Below are 25583 nucleotides of genomic sequence, written 5' to 3'. Positions count from 1 at the left end.
TAGTTCCTTGGTCTTGCTGACTTTGAGTGCGAGGTTGTTGTTGTGATACCAGTCAACCAGCTGAGCTATCTCACTCCTGCACACCTCCTCATTGCCACCTGAGATTTTACCAACAACAGTGGTGTCATCTGCTAATTTGTAGATGGTGTTTGAGCTGTGCGTAGCCACCCAGTCATGAGTGTAGAGAGAATACAGCATGTATAAATCAAGGCTTAAGTGTTAACAGATAGCCCTAGATCAGTTACGTGGGTAGAAAGCATGATGCAGAACCAACATGAATTAGGGAACAAAAGATTATAACTGTGGTACATTCAACCATTATGCCATGGTAGAATTTTATTTCAAAAAACAAATTTTCCAATTTGAAGTGATAATTGATGGGTAAATATTATTCTACCTGGCTGTTAGTTACTTTAAAGATGTTGGAACCCCAAAACTAATGGAGATGGTAATCATCTGTGTGCAAGGAAACAATCTCCAATCTTCCTAGCTATCACAAAATAAAAATAATAATAGTAAGATAAGTGATATATTTTGCATTTTCATCAAAGCTCAATTGAATATTGATCTTCTTTCATCTACCTATCTGCAATGACATTAACACTGTCTGCTTCTCAAAATAAGTTTTTCAAATTTTCTAACCTGATTTTGTGACTATTTTAACTCCTGCTGGGATTGCATTTTCTCAGTATATTCCCAGCCTTTTTTACTCAGCTAAGTGCGTGCGCGCGTGTGCGCGCACACACACACACACACACACACACACACACACACACACAGAGTAGCATGATGCGGTGTTCTGTTGTCAGATTTGACACAGTCATGGATTCATGCAAGCTCTATCCTTAGTTCATAAACTGGTTTGTGTCAAACACTGAGGGAGTCAGCAGTGGAGAACCATTTCCCATCAGAGCAAGAGAAAACTGAATGGTCTTGGGTACCTTTTGGTTATGTGGGATATAGCAGAATCTGGAAATCTGATGTGCATTTGTCAGGCCAGGTACATAAACAAATGAAGGATAACATATTGCCAGAAGCCATCACTCATGTAAAAATAAAGAAATCGTCTGGAGTTTCTTTTGTACTGATAAAAACAAGAAAACCATGGATGAAGCAGAATAAATTGGGACATTACTTTTACTGGTCAAATGATCTGGGAGTGTTCTTTGCATTCAATATTAAATGTACATCATATTTTTATCTGCAGGATTGGGTATCAATCTTAATAGCCTCTAAAAGTTGCCATGGAGCTCACAATAAGGAATTAACCTATGCTTTTTTGACTAGCATGTGGGCTGCATGTCTAGTGCTATCTGTTAACACTTAAGCCTTGATTTAAACATACTCTACTCTCTCTACACTCATGTACTGCAAATTTGAATTATTGCATTGCCTGACCAAGACCAGTCATGCTGTGTTTGCCTGAATTCTTCAGCACAGGACCAATATCAATAGTGGTTCGCATCAATTAAAGGTAGATGCCGTGGCTTAAGGCCAGCCTGTATTTCAGAGAGGTGGTGAGTTGTGGCTGAAGGAAGTACTAACAGAACTTCTTCAAAAGAAACTGACCTAGGATCCGTGAAGAACTGTGCAAAATGAAAGAGATCGGAGTCCATGGTTTCTTGATGCCACAAGGAAGCCTTGATGGAGGAAGTGGAAAGGAAGTCAGGCCTTGTGTCAGCAAGGATCTAACCAGTCCTTCAGACAGGCACACAGACAGCAGTGGGATAGACAAATAGGCCTGAAAGTCAGCACAAAGAATGAAGCCACAAGGACATGAATACAGTGCTGCAAGAAGTTCAATGATCTCACTTGATTGATCAAGGCTATGATTGCATCTTCAAACACCATATCTATGAACTGTACCACTGGTCTCATACATTACCCAATTCATTACAATTTTTCCACTTGTCTACCATTAATCTCAATAATACAGGTGTCACATCTAATTTTTATAAACCCCACCATGCACTTAGCAATGGTGTAAGCCTCATACCCACATCTTGCAGCTTGCGCACAATGCAAACTATCTGACCATGACAGCCGTGCTACCAAACACATTGCATGACAATCACTGATACACTTTCTCATGCAGGACAAAGTGCAAAAACATCTAATCAGAATAGGACAGATATATTCTAACCCCATGGAGGAAACAGTGCTGGTCATTACTTGAAGGGTCATTGCTATGCCATGTGAAGATTACAGTATCCTCACATCTAACCCTCCTTCTTGCATCTCACTTTGGTTTCAACCCACAGTGTCTTCTGACTTACAAGCCACCAATGGTATAAACACTCACATCTTACTTTTCCACACCAGCATCTCCACTCATCCTCCTACTTCCCTGATTACAATACCCTTGTGCCATTCACAGTGATTGTAGTGTGTGCCATCTTCAAAATGCACTGCATTTAATTACCACTGTACTGACAGCACCTCTGAAATGGGCAACCCCTGCCAACTCGAAGGGCAAGAGCAGCAGGTCCTTGAGAACACCACCACTTACAAGTTTCTCTCCAAATCACACACCATCCTCAATTGGAAATTTTTGAAGGTCCTTCATCAGTGCTGTATTTGAATCCTGGAACTCCTTATCCAACAGCACTGTGGGAGTACCTTTGCCAGAAGGACTGTGCCTTGCCACCACCTTCTCGAGGGCAGTTAGGGGTGGGCAATACATGGTTCCTTGCCAAAGGTGCCCAGATTCCAAACTAATAAATTTTGTTGATTACTCAAGTGCTTATGCCTTCACCAATATGACATACAACATGATCATAGAGTTATAGAGTAATACAGCATTGAAGCAGGCCCTTCGGCCCAACTTGTCCATGCCAACCATGGTGCCCACCTAGCTAGTCCCATTTGCCTGTGTTTGGCCCATATTCCTCCAAACCCCTCCTACCTATGTACTTATCCAAATGTCTCTTAAATATTGTTATTGTACCTGCCTCAACTACTTCCTCTAGCGGCTCATTCCATATACACATGTAAAGAAGTTGCCCCTCAGGTCCCTTTTAAATCTTTCACATCTCACCTTAAACCTATGCCCTCTAGTTTTTAGTTCCCCTTCCCTGGGAAAAAAGACAATGCATTCACCCTATCCATATCCCTCATAATTTTATATACCTCTATAAGGTCATCCCTCAATCTCCTATGTTCCAAGGAATAAAGTCCTAGCCTGGCCACCCTCTCCCTATAACTCAGGCCCTTGAGTCCCGGCAGCATCCTCATATTATCTTCTCTGCACTCTTTCCAGATCCTTGCCACAAATGCGCTTGTGTATTGCAGACACCACCTTGGACCTCTTGAGGGCTTTTTATACCCAAGGTCTTCGAAAATAGTTTAATTTTGCCAACCTTGACTTTTGACATTTAGAGATCCTTCCCAATTTGTGTGACAAATAAAAATTCCTAAGGGGTTCCTATATTTTTCAGTTTGGAATTCATTAAGTAACTTCCCAACATGATTAATGGTAACATGAACATTGGGACATTATGTTCAACTGTTTAATGTAACTCTTAATATATTCTGGGCAATAAAAGTAACTTGTATTTTCGAAGTGGTCCGTCACAACCCCCATCATGTGAAAAGTATCAGACTGAGTAACGCCTTTAGCGTTGGGTTGCAAAAGCAATCGGTACAGTTTCAGAAGGAAATCATCAGGTTCCGAATCAGAGAAGTACAACTACAAGTTTGCATATCATTTTCTTTCATATTTTTACCACCATTGATTTATCAGGGTTTGCTTTGAGGGCTGACATTAGCGGAGAACCCACTTCCGGATTCCATTTCTTTGTTTGCACATGTCCTTGCCCAGTTTCGGCATATCATAGGAATGCAACGTAGAAATTATCCTGCAGGGCGGAGACTTTAGGTTGGCAGAACTGGACTACTGCAGTGAGAACGTTTTGTTTAAAGCACCCTCTTGACCAGCTTAACGTAGAATACTTGTCGCACGCTGGATCTGAAGAAGGGTAACATTTGTGACTGATCAGTTTAAAAGTTTCTGTCGTGTGATCTGGAGTCTGCAGTAGTATTGACGAAGTGTGTTTTGGTGAGTCGGTCTTTGCGTGTTCGTTCATGAACAGTAGTAATGTTGATAGTTGCCCGGAATAATGTTCGTCGGAGGGAAGTGCGCAAGTTTAAGAATTAACAGAGACGGGAATCACGAAATGTGAAAATTAACTTTGGTTTGTGATCTTCTATTTAATAATTAAGGATTAGTCAGATATGTATGTTTTTTTTTCAATATCGAATTCCTCAAAAACCAGTAATCGCAGTTTATACAGGAAGCCACAGGAAAATAATGATGACGTTTTATGATTTTAAGTAAAAACTCCTTTCCAAAGGCATAGTGTATCAGCTTCATTTCCAAGTACTATTCCTAAAATGCATGTTGTCTGTACGTAAGGTAAGATCATTTTCTGTGAATCTGACAATGTCTTAATTTTATATTGAAACGGTATTTTCACGATCTATCATTTTCTGGTGTTATTTTAACCGCCGAACGCAGTTTATCAAACTTGCCCGTTTTCAAAATATTAATTTAACTCCCGCAAGTAAACAAATCGAACCAACAGATCCGTTGGCTTGGCTTGCTGATATCATTTTTGTCTAAAGAAATTGTAGGTTTTGATTTCAGATTCTATCCCAGGATCTGAGCCTATTAATTCTGTAACAGTTGGTTACAATCCATGGGTGGATGTTAGATTGTCGTAGTTTCTCAGTTATAGATTATAAGCTTTAAACTGCCATGCTTGCCTCTTGAGTGACTATTAAGTATTGCAAGGGGATATTTGAAAGCATCAGAGTTTTTTTTTACAGAATCTTGCATCACTGGCTTGGCCAGCATTTATTGCCCAACCTGAATTGGTCTTGAGAACGTGGAGAAGAGCTGCCTTGAACTACGCCAGTCCTTCTTGTGAAGGTATTTCCATCATGCTGTTGAGGAAGATTTATAGGATTTAGACCCAGTAACAATGAAAGGATTATGATATATTCTCAGTATGGTATATGACTTGGAGGGAATCCTGCAAGCAGTGGTGATCCTATGGCCTTGCTGCACTTGTCTTTTGATTGTGGGTTTGGGAAACACTGTTGGACTAGTGTAGGCAGATAACTGCAGTTTATTTTGTAGATGCTACACACTCGGTGCACTGTCCCCCCAACTTAAGGGGGAATGGATGTTATTGCTAGTTGATAAAGTATGAATCAAGTAGGTTGCTTTGACCTGGATGGTGTCAAAGATATTTTGAGTTGTTAAAGCAAGTGAAGAGTATTCCATCATGCTCCTGACTTGTGGCTTGGAAGGGCTTTCAAATGACCAAAGGTGAGTAACTCACAGCAGAATAGCCAGTCTCTGACTTCCTCTCATAGCTATGGTTGAGTCATTGTCAAGGGCTCAATGGTGGCCCAATGATGATGGAGGACTCAACAATGCTAACGTCAAGAACAGGTGGTTAGACTCTCTTGTTGCCTTTGTCTAAGTCTTGCTGTATACTGGCATGGTCTTGTTCATTTGTTGAGTTGTAAATGGAATTGAACAATGTTGATCATTAGCAAATATCCCCACTTTTGACCTTGTGATGAAGGGAAGCTCATTAATAAGGCAATTGAAGATGGCTGGGCATGGGACAGTGCCTTGGGGAAACCCCTGCGGTGACATCCTGGGACTGGATGATTGACCTCCAATAAACACAACAGTTTTGCTTTCTGCGAAGTTTGACTCCAACTATTGGAGTGTTTTCTTTTTTATGTACATTAACTTAGATTTATCAGGGCTTTGATGTCAAAGAGAGTCATTTTCACCTTGCCTCTGGAATTCAGTTCTGTGGTTTTTGTTGAGGTCTCCAGGTATCCTGGCTCTTCACTATCATTCCTACACCAACATCACTGATGTTTGTGATGTCTCATTTAAATAATAGTGTGGAGAAGCAGAGTTATTTAAGCATCTTTGTAACTTAAAGAAAATGCACAATGAAATGGATTTATTTTTGTACATGACAACTCTGTTTGTACACTGGAATCTTAAACTTTAAGATTCAGGGAATTGAGGAGCTTTTGGCCAAACATCCCTTTCTTAGGAATAGCATGATTGGCATGGGAGGTGTTAAATTGTTGCAGAATGGAATTACATAACTTATTTTGAGTGTATCTGTGTATTAACTATTTCTGATTGCAGCTTTGTTTTTTATGAATACACTTTGTTTTAGGAAAGTATACTAGATGTCTTTTGAATAATGCATTATGAATGTGGACATGAAAGTCATTCTTCTCAAATGTTCAGGCATAATGTGGGAGAGGAGGGGATCTAAAGGTCAAAAGTGTGAGGTGATGTGGAGTTCATTTACTCTGCTATATTTTTTGCAGATTTTGCCTATGAGCTAATTTTATGCAACTAATAGAAATACACTTTAACATCTGAAACTTAGCTAATTATTGTTCTTCAGTTATGGGATTACCAGCTCCACTAGGAAAATAGTCTTACTGTATCCTTTGTAATTTTTAATGCCATATCTGGTTCTATAGATTTGATTTTTGCATTGCAAAGTTTTGAGTAGAGTAAAAATTAAAATATGCTTAATTTGCCTTTTTATATGCTGAGACATAGTCTGTGTTAAGAGTTTAGTTAAAAATATTTTATAATCTTATAGCCATTTTGTGCCAAGTATGACACAGGCTTTACTAAAATCTCACGACAGTGTACAGTTAACTATTCTCTCTGACAACTTATAATTTCTTTAATAATTGAATGTGAAATGATGTGATTGAGAGTAAACCAGATTATCATTTTTAACTAGTTAGATTTAGGTACTTTGGATTTAGATGCTGTTTATGTTGAGACAGCTGGCAGATTTTAGTCTAACTTTACAATCACATGTTCTGAGTATGACTAACTGACATCCTGTGCCATTACAGTAAAGTGACTCAGTCATTCACACTGGCGTAGAAACTAGATTTGCATCTGTCTATGAATTGTGCAAAACTAGTTGAGCCTGATTTAACATGATCAAAATCCTTTACCAAGAAACCTTTAAATTTTAAACTAATTTCAGGTCTTCTAGGATTTTGGGAGTAATCACTTGAGTCGTATGAAGTATATTAACAAATTAAATTTGAATCTTTTTAAAGTTTAATTTGTTGATGGTATTTTATTGGATGTAATGACCCCAATTATCATCTTGGGGGTGGTGGGGGGGGGGGGGGGCGCGGAACATCTTAACTTGCGTAAGTGATGCTATTTAGCCCCTCTACCAAACATTTGGTGCATCATGAAACCTACTTGAATAAGTATGTATTAGAGAAAGCAGCATAAATTTGTATTTCTTTTCAATACTGGAAATTACAAGACTTGTGTAATCTTTAGTTCAAATATTTTAAATTTTTATGCTTGAGACTGAAGCATGCTCAATGGAGAATATTGAATGTTTGGTGAAACTATGCAGTAAATGTGGATTTGTGTTACATTACTTATCACCTGACTGATTTAAGTTTGAGCACAAATATTTACTGAGAATACGCATTGCAGATGGTTTTGACTGGCTGTGCAAGTTTCCCATCTCTCAACAATCAAAGGATGTTTACACATGCCTGTATTCGTAACATTTGTTCATAAGATTTGGGATGCAGTAAGTGGCAGAAGTGAATGTGGTAGCAGATCTCAAACGTTTTTGAATTTTAAAGGACAATTGGAATTGTTAATCAGTACCCTTCATGATGAGTACCTGACAGCAAGCTTCCAACATTGTCCATAATGATGTTACGTTTTGTGAGCTATGGCTCAGTTGGTTGCATTCTTGTCTCTGAGTTGGAATGATAAGTCTCACTCCAGAGTCCTGAGCCCAAGTATCTATGCTGACATTCTGGAGCAGTATGGGAGGGAATGGAGCAATGTCAAAGCTGCTGTTTTTCTGTTGAGACACAAAACTGAGGTACTACGTGCTCTCTGAAGGGAAGAGAGTTCCTAGGGATTATTTTCAGGAGCCAGAGAATTTTCATCAGTGATGTTGATTGTTCTTCCCCGATCAATATCACTGAGAAATAGATTATCTGGTCATCATCCAGGTACTGTTTTGAGGACTTTAATGTGCCTAAATTGTCAGCCATGCAAAGCTCTGTTACTTGTAAAGCAGTTTGGGATGTCCTGAGGCTGTGAAAATAAATAGCTTTCCCAAGCAGACTACTGCATGTGCTTGAAATCAAAAATATCCAACAGATCAGGCAGTATTGATGAGAAACGAAAATGAGCTATTGCTTAAGGTTAAAGCCCTTTGCTAGTAGCCATTTCTTCTGGTTTTAAAATTCTCGTGAAAAGTCATCAATGTGAAATGGCAACTCTGTTTCTTTCCCACAGATGGTGTCTGATTATTGAAGGTTTCCAGCATTTTGTTGTTCTTATTCTAAATAATTTTTGGTATTAACAAAGCCTAAACATCAGCAAAATGTGTTTGCCAGCTAAGTCTTCATAAGTATTATTAAAGATACAAAGCTAAAGAAAATCGACATCAAAATATGTATGTGTGGGATGTTTCAGACATATTCACAATCTGAGTGAGTTGATAAATATAAATATTCAGTCTAGTGCTAGCCCCAGAGACTGAAGTTTAAATTTTAGTGTTCTTTTATTTTTTATTATCACTATTTTGTTACTAAATATATCATTTTCCATCTATGTCACTCATTTTCTGAACAGTTTCATGTATATACTTTGTAGCAGGTGAATTGTTGAAACGTAATTGGGTGATTTGTTGCCAGGTTTTGTCGTAGTTGGTCGTAACATGGCTGCAAGGAAGGAAATGCATGCTGGTGGACTGTTCCCTGCATTTTCCCTATTCTCCTTGCCTCAGTCTACTAAGACTTTGTCTGGCATCCTCAACATGTGGTTATTGTACTAACATCCTTTTATCTTTTAAGATGCGCAGTCATCAAATGTTATTCCTTCAATGAGCAAATTTTTTGTCAATAAAGGGGGGGAAAAAGGTATTTTAAGATAAAGGCCTCAAACCTAGTCCAAACACATGTCTACTAGATGGTAGCATTCCTTGTTTTCAAATATACTTCTGAAATCTGGACTACCTACAACCTTTTAGGCATTGGAAAGATAGTACAAACACTGTCAAAAATGCAGTGTGGAAGAGAACTGATACTTTGAATGCTATAGCAAGTAAAACCATGATTGGAAAGGGTGCTAAAAGTTGGTAAAAGATTACTTCAAGATTTTGAACATAAAACAGCCTGGGTAATGTCTTGAATTGTAAGAAACATTTGCATGCTGTGATGGGAGAGAATTGGTTTTGATGAAAAGATAATCTAGCTGGGCTGAATAACTTCCTTTCATCTCCATTCAAGTCACTAACTTTAGATTATTATTGCAAGCAATGCATTTCCAACATTCTTGTACAGTTTCCTCCAAGGATATATTATTGGCCCTCCTCTCTTCCTGATCAGATCTGTTTGTAATTTGCCCTTTATCAGCTGGAGGAGTCTGAAAGTTCTTTTATATTGTATGTTGATGGCATTCAACTAATTTGATCCCACAGCCATTGGCATCTGTTATCAGAATTTTGTGATATTTTCAATACTTGTAGATGCGGAAAGGAAATAATGTATTTAATTCACATTGATATTTTCAAAAGAGGAGTTAGAGAAAAAATCAAGTCATGGTGGTAGATCTGGAAAAATGAACAACTTTTTTCAAAACTATTTTAAGAGTTTTTGAAATCAGCACATTTGTTAAAAATTTCTTTGACTGTCAGTAAGACAACTTTTGATCTTTGCCATAAATTTCGCTCTTTTAGCATTGATTCCATTCCTTTTATCCTGTCACTAGCTCTGGCTAAATCAAGCCAAGTAAAACCTTGGAGATATATACAACCTCAAGTGAATTGCAAAACCCCACATAATATTTGTTCCAAAATTGGCTGCCTTTACCTCTATCCCTACCTTATCCCCACTTTGATCGAAACCCTCATCAATGGTTTAATTGCCCATGGGTTTAAATGGGTTTAATTCCACGAATGTATTTGCAACTTCCATATATTTGTCTAACTTCCATAAAGTTCATAGTCCAAAACTGGGTCTGATGTAGATGGTTCCTTTATGCTTCCTAATTTTAATTACCACCACCACCCCCCCCCCCCCCCCCCCGCCCACCCACCTTGCACTCCCCTCCCAATGCTTGAGTAGAGGATCTTTAAATTTTGCATGTTCTCTTCTGACCAAAACTCTTAAGTTCCATCATCCGTATACCCCACTAACCTTTGCTTCTGCAGTGTTGGTGTTATGCATGTATTCCACCATGACTTTAGTGGCATGACGTTACTTTAAACGACGTTACTTAGACTGCAATCACTCTGTTAGATCCACTATACCCATGTGCTTGTCTCTCCATCTTCAAAACTTTCCTGGTGAGAGTAGATGGATATGAGAGAGAAATGGTTACAGGAAATGGAGGGAATGGGATTGATCTGACAACTGGCATAGACTGGTTGGGCTGAATGACCTCCTTCATGTCACAAGAAGTAGAAAAATATGAGTCATTACATTTTTTAAAAATAAGCTTTTGGTTCACTTTTTCAAGTTTACTACCAAGGCTTGAAGTTTATGTTTATGCTTTTAAGGGCATGGTGTTCTTTTTAAGGTGTGAAAAATGTTGTTATTTGCTCCCCAACCTTGCAGCACGAGATCTCAGGCTGTTCCTCTCTGTGACTTAAGCATATTGTTTAAATTTTGGAATCTTTTCATAAATGGTAAATCTTGGAATTAATATTAATAGGGCTTTGTGCTCCCGGGAGATTAGTGTTTAAATACTCTTAGACTCTTAATACTCTTATAATTGTAATACTTTTCACTCATTTCTGTAATTTACCTTTTCCCAGCCAGACCATTTGTAGCATTTTGGCAATATATTAACATGCCACAACTTGTTCTGCTGGCTTTTTTTGCTACTTGCATTAATGCATATTTTGACAGCAGCCTGAGCCAGAGACAATGTTTTGCTGGCTGTGAAAAACCTTAACTGCAATTTTATGGGAAGGACATGCTCTGATCCATGTGAAGGTCTTGCTGTGATACATAGCCTCCCATGCTGAGGATGGAGTCTGCTTCATCCGTTAATTTCTGACCAGGGGATGCGAACAAATTGAGTGAGAACTTAGGCTGGAGATCAGTGGTGAGCATGGAAGCTTGCCACTGACTCTATGATCTCTAGGGCATTAAAATAGTAAATTTCTATGCAACTGCCCTCATACAATCATATGAAATTTGTTCCAATAAATAACCAAAAAAGTTAATAATAATTAATAGGATTCTTTGTAAGAATGAATTTCATCTAACTGAATTGGTTTGGCATTTTCCGCTAGATTCACGTTTTATTCAACACAAATTGTCAGAACACACTTAATTGCTTTCAGGGGAAGTTCTTCACTTCTTCTCTTGATATAAAATAAAAAGATCTACAAATGATGAATATTCTTTCATTGGTTAAAACATTATATTGCTTCTATATAAATATACTGATTCAGTAAATTGGCAATAACCAATTATATTATAATCTATTTTCTTTCTTTAAAAAGATTGATTCAAATGTTTCAATGCATTAATGTGAAAAGTAATTAAACGTGCTGCAGCTGGGAGGTGCACCATGTGTTCAGTTTGTTAAAACTGCGGAGAAAAGCTAGTAATATTCCATTATAACATAGAAAGAGGCCATTTAGAGGCCAGCTCACAGAGCAATCCCATCCCCTCACTAATTTTTTTCCCTATAACCTATTCTCTCCTCATGCCCGCCAACCTCTTCTACCCCACCCTCTCCCCACATTCTACCATTCACCTACACATTAGGCATGATCTACAGTGGCCAATTAATCTAGCAATCCATGCATCTTGGGGATGTGGGAGGAAACTGGAATATCCAGAGGAAACCCACATGGTCACACAGAAATGTGCAAATTCTACGCAGTCAGACTGGAGATCAGGATTGAACCCAGATTGCTGGAGCTGTGTGGCAGCAGCGCTGCTCAAAGTCCGAGTAGGTCCTGAGATCGCTATGACCTTTTGGCAACTTGAATGCTGAAAGAAGCTTCATATCATAGGTGACGCAAAGGGTAGAGTGCCTTGCGGTACCCATTTCCTCTTTAGGTAAACTGTACCAAGTTTTCTTGCGTGATCTCTATCCAAGTACTAACCAGGGCTGAGTCTGGTTTGAATTCTGAAATTGGACAGGATTAGACGTTTCCAGACAAGCAGCAATGCATTTTATAATTAGTGATACGAAAAGCAGCTGTTGGGCACATGATAGAGTTGTTCTCTATGCTGTCAGTCATTTTTATATTAGATATTTTCCCCCTCCCAGTCTGGTTGTCTATGGAAAGGAGAATGGTTCAGACCAAAAGAACTTGTAACTATTGAAATGCATCAGTGAGTGAACAAATAAATTGTTCACTTGAACTCCTTCAACAGAGCAGGTATTGAAATGTATCTGTGACTGCTGAATTGCAAATGTTAGTGTCTTGCAGATAATATTTACATTATTAACTAATACTTATTTGTGTCATACTACCCTAGTCCTGAAAGTATACTTCAGGAAAGAAAGTGTGGTTAATAAAGAGAGAGTGAGGAACTAGTTAAGAAGAACAACAGGAAATCAATTGCTTTTTTAAATATTATGGGTTTTAAAAAGCTTTTTTGCCATGATTAACTCACTTTTTATTTCAAAAATACTCTGTTCCTTCAATGTATTTTTTTTTAGTTTTAAATGATCTCCAATAAGGTTATTGTAAATAGTTTAGACTATTGGACTATATTGAAGCTAAAAATATTCCTAATGGATTTATACTGCATATGTTGTTTTCATAGAAGTTCTGTCAGAAGTTGGAAATGGTTTTGGAAGTAGATTTTCACAATACTTCCTAGTCTTGGATGTCACCTAAGAAATAACCAAATTAATAATACTTGTTGGAAACATTTTCTTTCAAAGGGATATTGTAAGAAACTTTGCAGTTTTTTTCTCCAACATAAATAAGGAAAAACTACCATAAAATAAGGAGAATCCATTTAAATGTGTACACCTGGCAATGTAGAGTGTGGATTGCAGAGGGGGAGAGGGAGTTTACGGGGGGGCTGCGCTTTAAAATTGGGATTTGGGCTGCAGAATTTAAATTATACTAAAGGCAAAAGAGTGTATGTCAATCACATTTACTGGTGTAAATCATTATAAATATGTGCTATTTTAGTATCAGCATGTTTGTAATGGTGATGCAAACTGATGGTATCCTTTGCATAATTTTGCTGCTTATACCAACAGCAAAACTGAAAGCAATATACCTGCGGTACTTAGTTCTAATTAATTTTTCTGAAGATAATGTCAGTCCTTTGAGGTTTAGTGAGTACAAGTCCATCTGGATAAGAAAGGTCTGGGAGATTTTTTTCCCTGTCTGTCTGGGAGATTTTTTTCCCTGTCTGTTTGACCGATTTGTATTTCTTCCATGTCAAATGACTATTGAAAACAGGAATTAAGTACAGGCGACATCCATGTTATTGCCGTTTGGTTAATGGAAATTTGCCCTGCAAAATTCACAAATCATTAGTCAAAAATTTGAGATGTGGAATAAAATGTGCTCTCACGGGATTTATGAAAGTAATTAAATAAGCAAATTTTTCAGCTTGCGTTTCTTGATGCATGCACAGATGACGTGGCTTTGCGTTATGGAAAATCGTGATATAAATTGTTTTCTAGGAATGCAACCCTCCTGTAATGCAGGGCTTGCCTGTGTAATTGTGATAACACTCAGTCAAAAAGTGGGAAATTTGCACCCGAATGGAGTTCAGCTACTTGATTGCAGTTCCAGAGAATTGCTGGTAAGTATGAACGTGAAGAGTATCTTTTAAGTGTTGGACAGATGCCTCATTTACTGGTTGCTGTAGTTGTGCTTTCTTAGTATAAACTCAAAAATGGCTCTGCTTTGTAGGCTGTGACCCCATTTAGTTCAGAGTCAATGTTCATGGTTGAAAGATGCCCAGCTGGCCTGCTTTCATTCTACTGAAGAGGCATCCACAGTGACCTGATTGCAGATAGTGAAAAATGGGACGTGTGTGTGTGTGTGTGTGTGTGTGTGTGAAATAGTGAACATCTGCACATGTAATAAAAATGACAGATTGTGCACATAGGCTGGTCACCGCAGCCTCAACTGACATGGAGCAGATCCTTTGAACAGTTGCGGAAGAGGATGATAGAGGGCTTGGTGGCTTTGTGCTAGGTTAAGTACTATAAGTTGAGTGTATTCAGTCTCGCTTTAACATTGGTGCTGAATCAATCAGGGGCTGTTATGCAAAGGACCATACATTCACTGTAGGATCAATTCTTATAATGTTAGCAGCAATGATGTGCTTTTAGAAGGCCAAAACACTTATTTCTCTTTTGTGATTTGAAATCCAGTAATAATCACATTTTATCCACCTTCCCAATAAACACTGACTTGAAAAGCAGTCAGAATATTTGCTTGATGTCATCAGCTTCATGTAGGGTGCAATTAAGTGACAAGGTGTCCTAGGACACTCCAGATATTAGTGGGTTTGTCCCACATCAAGTTCAATGTAACTATATCCAAGTTTCAATTCTAGATCTGCAATGCTAAACCATTGTTTCAGAGTCACTATCTGTACCTTCTCAAAGCTGAATAAAATAAAGCTGAGCTTTTTTTAATATCTGCTGTACCCAACACTACTTACAATTTGCAGGAAGATTTCAGTGGTCATGGGGTGGATTTCTTACATCAATAGTTCGCAAAGATCTGCTCTCCATTGTCATCAAATCCATGAATCCTCAAGAAGGACTATGCAGAAGCTGGTATTGAATGAAAGAGTTAGTGGTGGAGACCACGGCAGCATGTAAAGGAAGGGAGATAAAACTTAACTGAGTACCTCTTCCCTTCATTCGTGTCCCCTCTTCACCACATGCCTGAGTGCAGGTTTTAATGGTTGCTGCTTACTGGGACAAGATTTGCAGTCAAAGGCTCTGCTTTATATGAGAAAGAACTCAAGCCATTACTCATCAAGATGACTTAAAAATCTGCAAAGGGATATTATGAACATGAAACATTAATAATTAAGAGAAGTGATGGGTCTTTCAGCCTCTTGCACCTGCTCTGCCATTCAATAAGACCATGAGTGATATTTTATCTCAGAGCCATTATCCTACACTACACCGTATCCTTGGTTCCCTTAATACCCAAAAATCTATTGTACGCCAAAGTTGATGAGTAAAGAGGGAGTGGCTGTTTCTTAGATTATCCAGTGCTTAACCAATCATTGCACCAATCCTCTCTGTTACATTGTTGACTTATAATCACCTGCTTTTTTTTTGTTACTGCAAATGTTATACAAATTTTAACCCTGCTCTGATTATTCTTAATGACCAAGTAACAAGTGTATAAAACAAAATGGGACAGATTATATCCCAACAATGCTTTGATTAGGTCCTGGGACAAATCATATCCAGAGGGCCACCCTGGTTTTACCCTTTTGAATTGCAGGACTTGGCTGATTTAAATGTTACTTTAAATATGGAACTATAACCCATAAGGATGTTATCAAAGTCATTTGGAAACTGGCCCATTGTTTATTTGCATACATATTTCATTGTCCCTCTTCCGCTTTTTAGTCACAAATGTGTTTTTATACTGGATTATGAAAACAAGGAACAAATTTGACTGTTAGCCAGAAATGTTAAATTCTTGAAATTGTAGGGTATGGCAAAAATGAAGTCTGGATTTATCAGATCAATAGTTGCATTCTCAATTTTTTTTAAACTGTGAAGCATGAAGTCAATAGCTTTTCATCTGTATATGAAAAGACTGTGTATGAATAGACTGAGACTATTTTGATAATGGTAAACAGATATGTTTAGATTTCAATTCCAGTGAAATAAGCATGTATAAATGACAGAAAATTAGTAATAGGTACTTATCAAGAATGTTGACAGTATTATAGATTGATACAACAGCTGTGGCACTGCTTCTGAGTTGTCTAGATTCAAAGTTTTAAGCTTTCCTCCCCTTCATTAATATGAGAGCAAGTTCTGAAGATGGGATTAGTTAGGCATCAGAGAAATTTGGCTAGAATTTTCACTTCATCCTTCTAAGGCTTTAGCAACCACCAGGAATTGCTGTACTAAAGTATTCTGGATTAATTTCCTGCTTGCTTCTATATCACTCCCTCTCTGAATTCTTATGAGAAGGTTCTAGGCCTGGACGTACCAACTTTCTAAGATCACACCAAGAGCAGATCTCTCTTCTCCATTGTGGCCTTGCATGTATCATGATTCTTTTTATTTATGGGATGAAGGTGGTTCTGGCTAGGCTGCATTTATTCCCATTCCTTGTTCCCCAGAGAAGGTTTCCTCTTGATTTGCAGATGGTGTTTTGTGTTGGCGTTGGGTGTGGAGTTTTTGGAATTTTGTCCAGTGGTCATGAATCAATCGAAGTATGTCTAAATCCAAGATATTGTCTGAGTTTGGGGGGGGGGGGGGGGGGGGAGGAAGAAAGATGACTTTTATACTGTACCACATCTTTCTTCTTTTTTTTAGAGCATCTCAAAAAGCTTGACAATTGCTGAAGTCCTTTTGCAGTTATCATGTTGAAATGTAAGAAATAAGGCTTGATTGTGTAAATCAAGCTCCTACAAACTGAAATGTGATAATAAGCAGATAATTTTTGCTAGTGACATTGGGTGCAAGATAAATATCGGTTATTACATTAGAGATAACTCCCCTGTTCAGATTAGTGCCTCAGATATTTTGTTCCCTGATGTGACCAGAAGAAATCCTCATCTGAATGATAGCCCTTGTAACAATTCAGTATTGTACTGCAATGTTTGCCTAGATTTTTGAGCTCGAGTCTCTTGAATGGCATCTAAAATCTTTTAACTTGGATGAAAGGTCATGAAGAGGTGGTTTTGTACCAACCTTGATATGCCATTGGTGTGAAGCCTGTAGAGCATATGTACTGTAACACTAGTTTGCTGGTTTATTTGCAATTTTTGTAAGCCTTTTCTAATATCATCCATTACTGCTTCTTGTTAGCTATGGATGGATTACCTTTCCCAATGAGACTTTATTTCTCGTAGAAAGTACAATCACTAAAAAGACATTTTTAAATTTCATCTGCCATCAAACTTTTCTAGTCTAATTTCCCAATGTACCTCAGCCAATTCAGCATCATACCTTTACTTAAGTTTATGGTTTCAGTTTTGGACTTAAATTTGTAACTCTCAAACTTTATATGAAATTTGATTATAATATGAGCACTCTTGAGGATTTTTTACCATAACACTAATTAATATACCACTCCACATGACCTGATCGAAAACATCCTGCTCCCTAGTTAGGTCCACAAACATGGTATTCTAGGAAACTCTCACAACTTATTCCATGAATTCACCCTGAAGATTTTCTTTCCCAATTTTATTTCCCCTTTCTATATGAAGATTGAAGTCCCTTATAATTATTGAATTGTTTTTGTTGTAAGCCCCCATTATTTCTCGATTTTGATTATCTCTCCAGTAGTATAGCTTCTGTTACGGGGACTAAGGGATTATCACCAGTAAATTCTGACTTTGTTATTCCTTATTTCCACCCACACTGATACAGCTTCATTCCCTTCTGAGCCAAGTTCCTTTCAGACTGTTGTCTTAACATTGTTCTGTATTAACAAAACTTCCCCTCTTTTCTACTTGGCCAAAATATCAAGTACTCTCACTATCCCAGCTATGGTTGCCTTGCTACCATGTCTGTATAACCATATTCATTTATCTCTACTTGAACCACTAAATCATTTATATCCACTTATGCCAGTTATCTTTTTAGAAATGCTTCATGCATTCTAATAAGGAGCCTTTAGTTTTGAATGTTTACTGTTCTTTTTTCCTATTTTGATCATATTTGATGAACTATTACTATCATCTTTACCTCTTCCTGTCAAACTCTGCTTGTTACTTGTGTGCTGCATTGCTCTATTACCTTGTTTTTTTTTGTTTGTCCTCATTTGAAGCCGAACCCTGTCCACCTCCCTCATTAATTAAATCTATGCTGACAGCCATAATTGTTTTTGCTCCATTCCACTCTTACTTTGTTGTACACCACTCCAGTGAAGCTGAGCATGTGCTCAAGGAACAGCACCTCCTCTTCAAACTGGGCACATTACAACCGTCAGGACTCAGCACTGAATTCAGCAATTTCAGATTACCAGCTTTTCCAATTTGTGTCACAGCTGGCCAGCTTTGTTGAAAAGTGGTCAATTTGTAAAGTTGACTCTATTTTCCTCTCTCCACAGATGCTGCCTGAACTGAATATTTTTAGCCATTTCTATTTAGACTTTAAAAAACTGCAGTCCTTTCTATCTCAGCATTTTTCTCTTTAAGCTGAGATGAAGATGAATGGAGGCAATGAAGAGAAAATTGGTACTTAAGAGTGAATTAATAAGGTTTATTCCTTTTTGAGTACAGAATGAGCATTGCATGGGGGATATTGATGGAAAGGGAGACGTAGAAGTGTGAAGGGATGGTCCTTTTGAAGAGCAGTGAGGCTGAAAGAGGTAATTAAGCTCCCACCCTCGAACTTATTTGGAGAGTGAATTGGGAGGAAATTGGAAGGAAGAGAAAAGGAATAACTCAATTTGTCATTAAATGGGGTGTGGGGAGGAGCATTGTCACTAATTCCAAGTCTGGAACTTAAGGTTCAACAAAACAGCACAACACAATAGCTTCTTCCCTATTGCCATATATCTGATGGTAGTGCAATGCTATTACAGCGCCAGTGATCTGGGTTCAATTCTAGCCACTGTCTGTAAGGAGTTTGTACATTCTCCCCGTGTCTGTGGGTTTCCTCTGGGTGCTCCAGTTTCCTCCCACATTCCAAAGGTGTACGGGTTAGGAAGTTGTGGGCATGCTATGTTGACGCTGGAAGCGTGGCGACACTTGCGGGCTGCGCCCAGAACACTCTACGCAAAAGATGCATTTCACTGTGTTTTGATGTACATGTGACTAATAAAGATGTCTTATTTTAATTCTACCTCTGACTATATTTCCCTCAACTTGTGCTAATGTTGTTTATTTTTCTTTATTTTGTCAAAGAAGTTACGTATAATTTATTTAAATTTTTTACCTAATTTATTGAAGGCATTTCCATGAGTTTGCAAAGCAGAGCTTCAGCAGTAATTCTACTGAAGTTATGACCAAGTTGTCATGTAACTTGGTTTTTGTTAACTTCTGTATCCAAGCCAAGACACTTCAACTTGCATTCACAATGCTCTCCCTTTTTGTTGTGAATTTCCCCTCCCCCACTCCTCTTTCCCATAAATCCCCTTCATAATTTGCTATGGATACTTAGGAATACTAAGCCATGAAGGAGAATCATTTTGACCTAGGTTATATATGTCATGAACTTAACCTGTTTTGGGACTCGATACCATTGGTGTGCGGTAAGTAAGACCATTTTTTTTTGCTGCTTCCTAGTATTCGTAAATAGAGCATCCTTCAGAAAGGTCATCTAATGCAGCATTTAAAAGAAAGGCAGCCTGTACTAAAAATTTAAACTTAAAGTGAAATAATTATGCCTTGATCTGATTTAATGTTGTTCAGCCTTATGACTACTAAATTATGAGATTTTTTTTCCAAGACTAACTTAATTAATTTAATCGATTTTAACTTTTATGTACTGAGCTTTTGACGTAGATTGCTTCGGGGGTCATATTTACATAATTTATTAAAAGTGTTGTGGCGTTTTCACATTCACATAATCATTTCCATGTGACATTAATAATATTTAGGCATTCCATGCAAATAGTGGCTTACAGTTCTCTTTAAAAAAAAATGTTATAAATCACGAGGAATTAACTCTTTATATTACTTTGGCAGTTTTTATTGTGATGGACATTAGATAGATGTCTGCTAAGGCCATCTGCTGGCAGTGTTTCTGAAATGGCTTTGGTGTTTTTTGTACAATGGAAAGAGGAAAAAATATGATAGCTTCCTGACCATACTCCAGTGTTATTTTATTCTTGCTGCAAAATTCAAGCATGTCGACATCAAATGAGATTTGCCTGTAAATTGCTTGGTTGCTGATACAGTATATAAAGAGTGCTGCTATCACCTTTAGAATGATACTTGGGGAGAACAGAGTAAGACTGGTCAGGGGTGGGGGGAAAGAAGTGTACTGTATCGTTTAACAATTAAACTTTTGTATGTGCATGGTTTTGGGCAAGGTTCTGATGGGTTTGCTTGTTTAGTGTGCTATTGTCTCCCAATTTCATTCTTTGCCGCTCTGTTTAAAAATGCTGTTTTTTTTTTAAAGAGCAAGAAATGAGTGTGAACATCTTTGCAGACTGTTTTCTGCATGCCTTTGGATACAGCCCTTGTAGATATTTGGATTTTTATTGAAATTATTCCATTCAGACAACAAACATCCTCCTTGAAGTTAAAATGATAGATCCACCTGTTAAAATTATAGATCCTCTTTTTATACAAAGACCATTTCAATCAAACCTTCATGAAATTGGCAGAATTGTAACCTCTGTCAAGCATGCAGGAAGTCTCTACTTTGTAGCTAATTATGTTGATCGCCAAATAGTTCTAGCAGAAACCAGATCAACCACTGAAATATATGATGTATCTGTGATAGGACATTTTGGGGAATGAAAATATAAGTAATGTGCATCTCACAATCTTTTTGTACTTGTAGTTTTCTGTATTGTTTGTGTAATAATGAGGCAAGGATGTTTCCTTTCATTAACTACATTAATTAAAAAGATTGTATTACCAAGTGTAATATAGAGGTGAGAAACAAAGGACTGCAGATGCTGGAATCTAGATGAAAAACATTATGATGCTGTAGAAACTCAGCAGGCCAGGCAGCATCCGTGGAGAAAAGCAGGCAGTCAACGTTTTGGGTCAGGGCTCTTCTTCAGGACTGAAGATAGGAAAAGGGGAAGCCCAATAGATAGGAGGGAAAAGCAGAGCAGTGATATGTGGACAAAAGAGGGAAGGCGGGGTGGTCACAAGGTGGTGACCCTGTGACCACTCCGCCTTCACAAGGCAGGGTGTGGTCACAAGGTAGATAACAGGTAGTGATAGGCAGGTGTGGGGGAGGAGGGGAAAACAGATCCACCGGGGATGGGTCAAAGGTAAGTCGGGGGGGGGGGGGGGGGGGGGGGGACAGGTAGAAAAAAAAGAGGCAAGGAAAGGGAAGAAGTGAAGAAGCATGGTGGGGGATGGGGATTACTTAAAGTGGGAGAATTCAATGTTCATGCTGTTAGGCTGCAAGGTTCCAAGACAAAAAAATGAGGTGCTGTTCCTCCAGTTTGCGCTTGGAATTCCCCTGGCAGTGGAGGGGGCTGAGGACTGACATATCAGTGATGGTGTGGGAGGGAGAGTTGAAGTGACTGGCAAAGGGGAGATGCAGATCACGGTTATGGACAGAGCGCACGTGTTCTTTGAAACGGTTACCTAACAATAGAGGCATTGCTGTTTTTATCTAAGTTTTTCCTAATTCTGTTTTGAAAAGTTTGATTTTACATTTAGTTGATCTGTGATGTTTAGCTAAGAACATGCGATTAAAAGAATCTTATGAGTGTAATTTATGAAATATTTTGATTACTCATCAAAGGTTACAATGTCTCCTCCTAAATAGTCAACAAATTGTTTAAATATTTACAAACTTAAGATGCCCAACATTTTAAACAAACTGCATAAGTGTTTGTAGTTAAGTAAATACACGGCCAGATTGAATATTCTTCACGGGAATGTTCTTTGTAATGGGTAACTTTTATCATAACACATCATAATTAGTTAGACTGTTGACCATCATAAAAAGGACTGCACAGAAACATTCCAGTTAAAATGTCATTTCTATCACCTATAAACTGGAATAGTTTCCATCACTTCTATAGCAAAGCTTAATGCATTACTGAGAAATTCTACTGGCTCTGCAATAACTTTAACTTGTGTTTTCTGGAAACTAGAAGAGAAACTATTGTCAAGGAATTTTATTTTGCCTAGTCTCACAAGGTTTATATGCATTTATTTAGGTGTGGAGTCATTGAGAAAGATCCGGCCTGAAGTTTGGTTGGAAATCAAGTAAGTGGCCAGATTAGACTGGAGAAGGGGGCCTTCTTTGAGGGCTGCCAAACCTATTTGCTTTGTAGAAGACTTTTTTAGTGGACCAATTGGAGAGTCAGTGGTGCGGTGGAGTTGTTGATTAAAATGGTGATGGGGGGATGGTGACAAAAAGGTAAAATATAAGTATGAAATTTAGTGGAGGCCCAGCTCATCACTGTGCTGTGAGGATCTGATCATCCCCGAAATTGTCAACAATTTCTGTTCTGTGCAGTCTCCAGGAAATGATGTAACTTGATGTGCATTTGATGCTGAAATCGTGTCAGATGCACAAGTGCAACATGTCATGACGTGGCACAAAACAGCCCAGGGGATGGTCCTCATTGCATTTCATTCCGTGGTAGGTACATTTTCAGCCAGGCAGTACAAAAGTAAACAGTATCTTGCAATCTAACTGGTAAACTTTAAAATATCTTCCACCAGAACTTATTCCATTTTCAAACATTTTTGGGTTTTAAAAACAGACTCTGGGAAAAGAAGATTTTTGAAAGAAAATCCAAGAGAGATTAAATGACAAAGGAGATAATTAGGCAAAGTAAAGGGAAAGAGGTGTGGGAAAATGGCACGGAACAATTGAATATTGCAAATGATAGCTTGCATAAAAAGGAGGTGGGAAAATATTGAACTCAGTGTTGATTCCAGTCAAAAGAGAGATGCGATTGGTCAAGCTCCTGCTAAGTTTACTGAGCCATTTCAGGAGACTAGGTCTGAATGAGGTAGAGAATCAAAATGGAAAGCAACCAAAGTCCATGGTGGAAATAAAGGATGAAACTGAGATGTTCCAAAACCAATTGTCCAATATTGAAGAGGTGGCATTGCGAGCAACTTCCATCTGAAATAGGAAGTGAGAAGTTTGGGTAGGCCACTGTCCCAAGAAACTCCAACTCCAATAATGATGCACTCAGGCTGAGATGGCCAGCCTTCAACTATTATTTTCCTTTGTATGAAGCATGAATCCATCCAGTGGAGAGTTTTTTGTTTGATTTCAACAGACTTCGTTTTTTTTTAAATGCTTCTTGATGCCACACTCAGTGAATCCTGTCAGGATGTTAAGGTTAGTAACTCTTGCCTCCCCTCATTAACTCAGCTTGTATACATGTTTGGACCAAGATAACAGTGAAGTCCAGTGCCAAGTAATCCTCATGGAACACAAAGTAAGCATCAGTATTGGTTGATATGTTGCTGTTTAATAGGATTATCAATGCCTTTTTGATGATTAAGAGGAGTCTCACTTCTTTGCGGCCCAGATAATGTGAAAAATTTTCCACATTGTTGAATAAATGCCAATGTTGTAGTTATACTGGAATAGTTTTCCTGAAGGCCCAGCTGGTTATCTACGGCCCAGCCTGGATATATAGTCTTTCGAGAGGATATTGTGCTCAGCAGTTTCTTTGATACCTCATGGAGTAAACTCCATGAATTGGCCAAAGACTGACCGAAGATGGTGGCAGGCCAGGGTGCATTAAATGCTTCAATGAAGACAAATTCTTTTAAAAGCTTCAGCCTTGTGCTGGGCATTGTCATTGTTTAAATATAAGAATGTTCATGGAGCTATTAGGTATCAGGTAATTTGTTGTTTAATTACCTGCAACTGTTTGTGACTTGATATGGCAGAGCCTTGATCTGTTCTGTTGGTTGTGGGATGGCCTGTGTCTATTGTATAGTATTTTCATGGCTTAGTGTGTAGGTAGTGCTTTAGTAACTCCACCAGCTTGGCACATTGCATTTGGGTATGTTTAGTGCAGCTCCTGTTATGTTTTTCTACATTCAATTACAGTTGGTCTCCATGTTTGAAGATAATGATGGAGTGAGGGATTTGGTTAGAAGATTGCAGATTGTGGTCCGTATGAATTCTGCTGCTATTGATATACCACAGTGCCTTTTTGTTTTGAATGCAATTTTACAACAACTAGTTCTCTTCCTAATCTTTCCCATTCAGCACATTGATAATGTGCTGGAGGATGTCTTCATTTTCATTACCACTTGGAGCATAGAGCAGTTGCTATCCCACTATTGTCACAAATAGTTCAAAAACAGGTTGCATATATTTGCATTAGTTTGTGTAACAGTATTGGAATGGAATTCTTGTATAAAAGGCACCATTTTTGCAAAATGTAATTCTTATTTTCATTGTAAAGATGTATGTGCTAATGTATTTTGTTTTTGTTTGAGCCCTTAAGAGTTTTCATGGAGACTGCCCATCTTTAAAGATGTCTGGGCATTACTTATTGATTAAAAGCTCATGACAATATTTAATAACTGTTCTTTTGGTGAAAAGTGACTAAGACTCTAAATGTAGGCAATTTGATACCAAAGTCTGAAGTTCTTTGCACTGCAGTTTTGCAAAGTTACATACAATTAAGATTTAGGGTTTTGTACCTACAATGCCTTTCTGCCTCCCTTTTTAGAATTGAAAAGAAATATATTGTGAAAAATAACATTTTAATAGGCTGTGACAAATTGTATGTATCACATCAGATTGGGGGCACAGTATTGGTAATATTATCTTTTCCACAGCATTCTTTCTTCCACCCCACCCTCTTTTATCAACAGTTCTTGCCTGACTAACTCTTACAAACTTCCCTTTTGATGGCTTTTGAAGCAATTGCACCCTTTGGACTGTTTTTTGCCCTTTATTGTGACACTCCCCGTTAATTGTCCCCTCCTTCAATATTTTGAAATCCAGCTTTCACTCTGTTTTGCAGGTCTGCTGTTAAAATTAATTTGGGGATAGATCTTTAGAGACTGGTAATTCTAAAATTCATTTGCAGATAGTTTAAGTGCATTCCAGTTTGCCCTAAACCCTGTCAATAACCACTCTGGACAACTGTACCAATTTAAGAACCATGGAGGCTGTGGAGTGTAGAAGAGATATCACTGAGAATGTGGGGGTAGTTTTTTATTTTGGTTTTCAACTTGACCCTGTATGCTTGAAATAGACACTATTGAGGTCTGTCATATGAAAAATTTCCAGGCTGCCAGAGCAGAAGATTAAAGTATTTTTTTTTATCTGAGAAAATCCAACGTTGCCGCTGAATCCCTGTGATGCCTGGCCCAGGACTAATCAAAGCAAACCCCTGAACCCCAAGGCCATTTGTCCTGTTCTGTCCTGCCAGGTAGCATCTGCCCCATCTGTAGAGGAATGTGATTCCCACATTGGCCTTATCAATCACCTCGGAGCCCATAGAACTGAAGTAGAAGCAAGTGCAAGCAATTCCAAGGAGTGCCTAAGAAGTCCTCATACATGAAGAATCAATACAGTGAAACTTTTGTTGCACTAGTGTATATATTCCTTTAAACATGGAGACTAAAACTGAAAGCAGTAATCGGGATGTAGTCTATTCAAAGCCTTGTAAAGTCTGAACAAGATGACTTGTTCTTGTACTCCACACCCCCAACCCCAGCTTTGCAAAAAG

At 38.2% G+C, this 25583-nt stretch overlaps 1 protein-coding gene across 6 annotated transcripts in view; it reads left to right on the top strand.

The window, feature by feature from the left end:
• Positions 1-25583, top strand: part of sytl2a (synaptotagmin-like 2a) — a 117762-nt gene that overhangs the window by 27437 nt on the left and 64742 nt on the right. For 4 of the 6 annotated variants that reach the window (XM_052025993.1, XM_052025995.1, XM_052025996.1 and 1 more), the window contains exons 1-2: positions 3872-4057; positions 4828-4930. The exons of 1 other annotated variant lie outside the window; for it this stretch is intronic. The gene's annotated coding sequence lies outside the window, so the exon portion shown is untranslated. Of the gene's footprint in view, positions 1-3871; positions 4058-4827; positions 4931-25583 lie in introns of those variants that run through there. One more of the 6 variants, XM_052025991.1, reaches the window with a different exon arrangement.

The sequence above is a fragment of the Pristis pectinata genome, chromosome 11 (assembly GCF_009764475.1).
Source record: "Pristis pectinata isolate sPriPec2 chromosome 11, sPriPec2.1.pri, whole genome shotgun sequence".
In the NCBI taxonomy this organism is placed as follows: Eukaryota; Metazoa; Chordata; class Chondrichthyes; order Rhinopristiformes; family Pristidae; genus Pristis; species Pristis pectinata.
The sequence above is the reverse complement of the archived record's forward strand: the minus strand, read 5'-3'. Positions and strand labels throughout refer to the sequence as shown.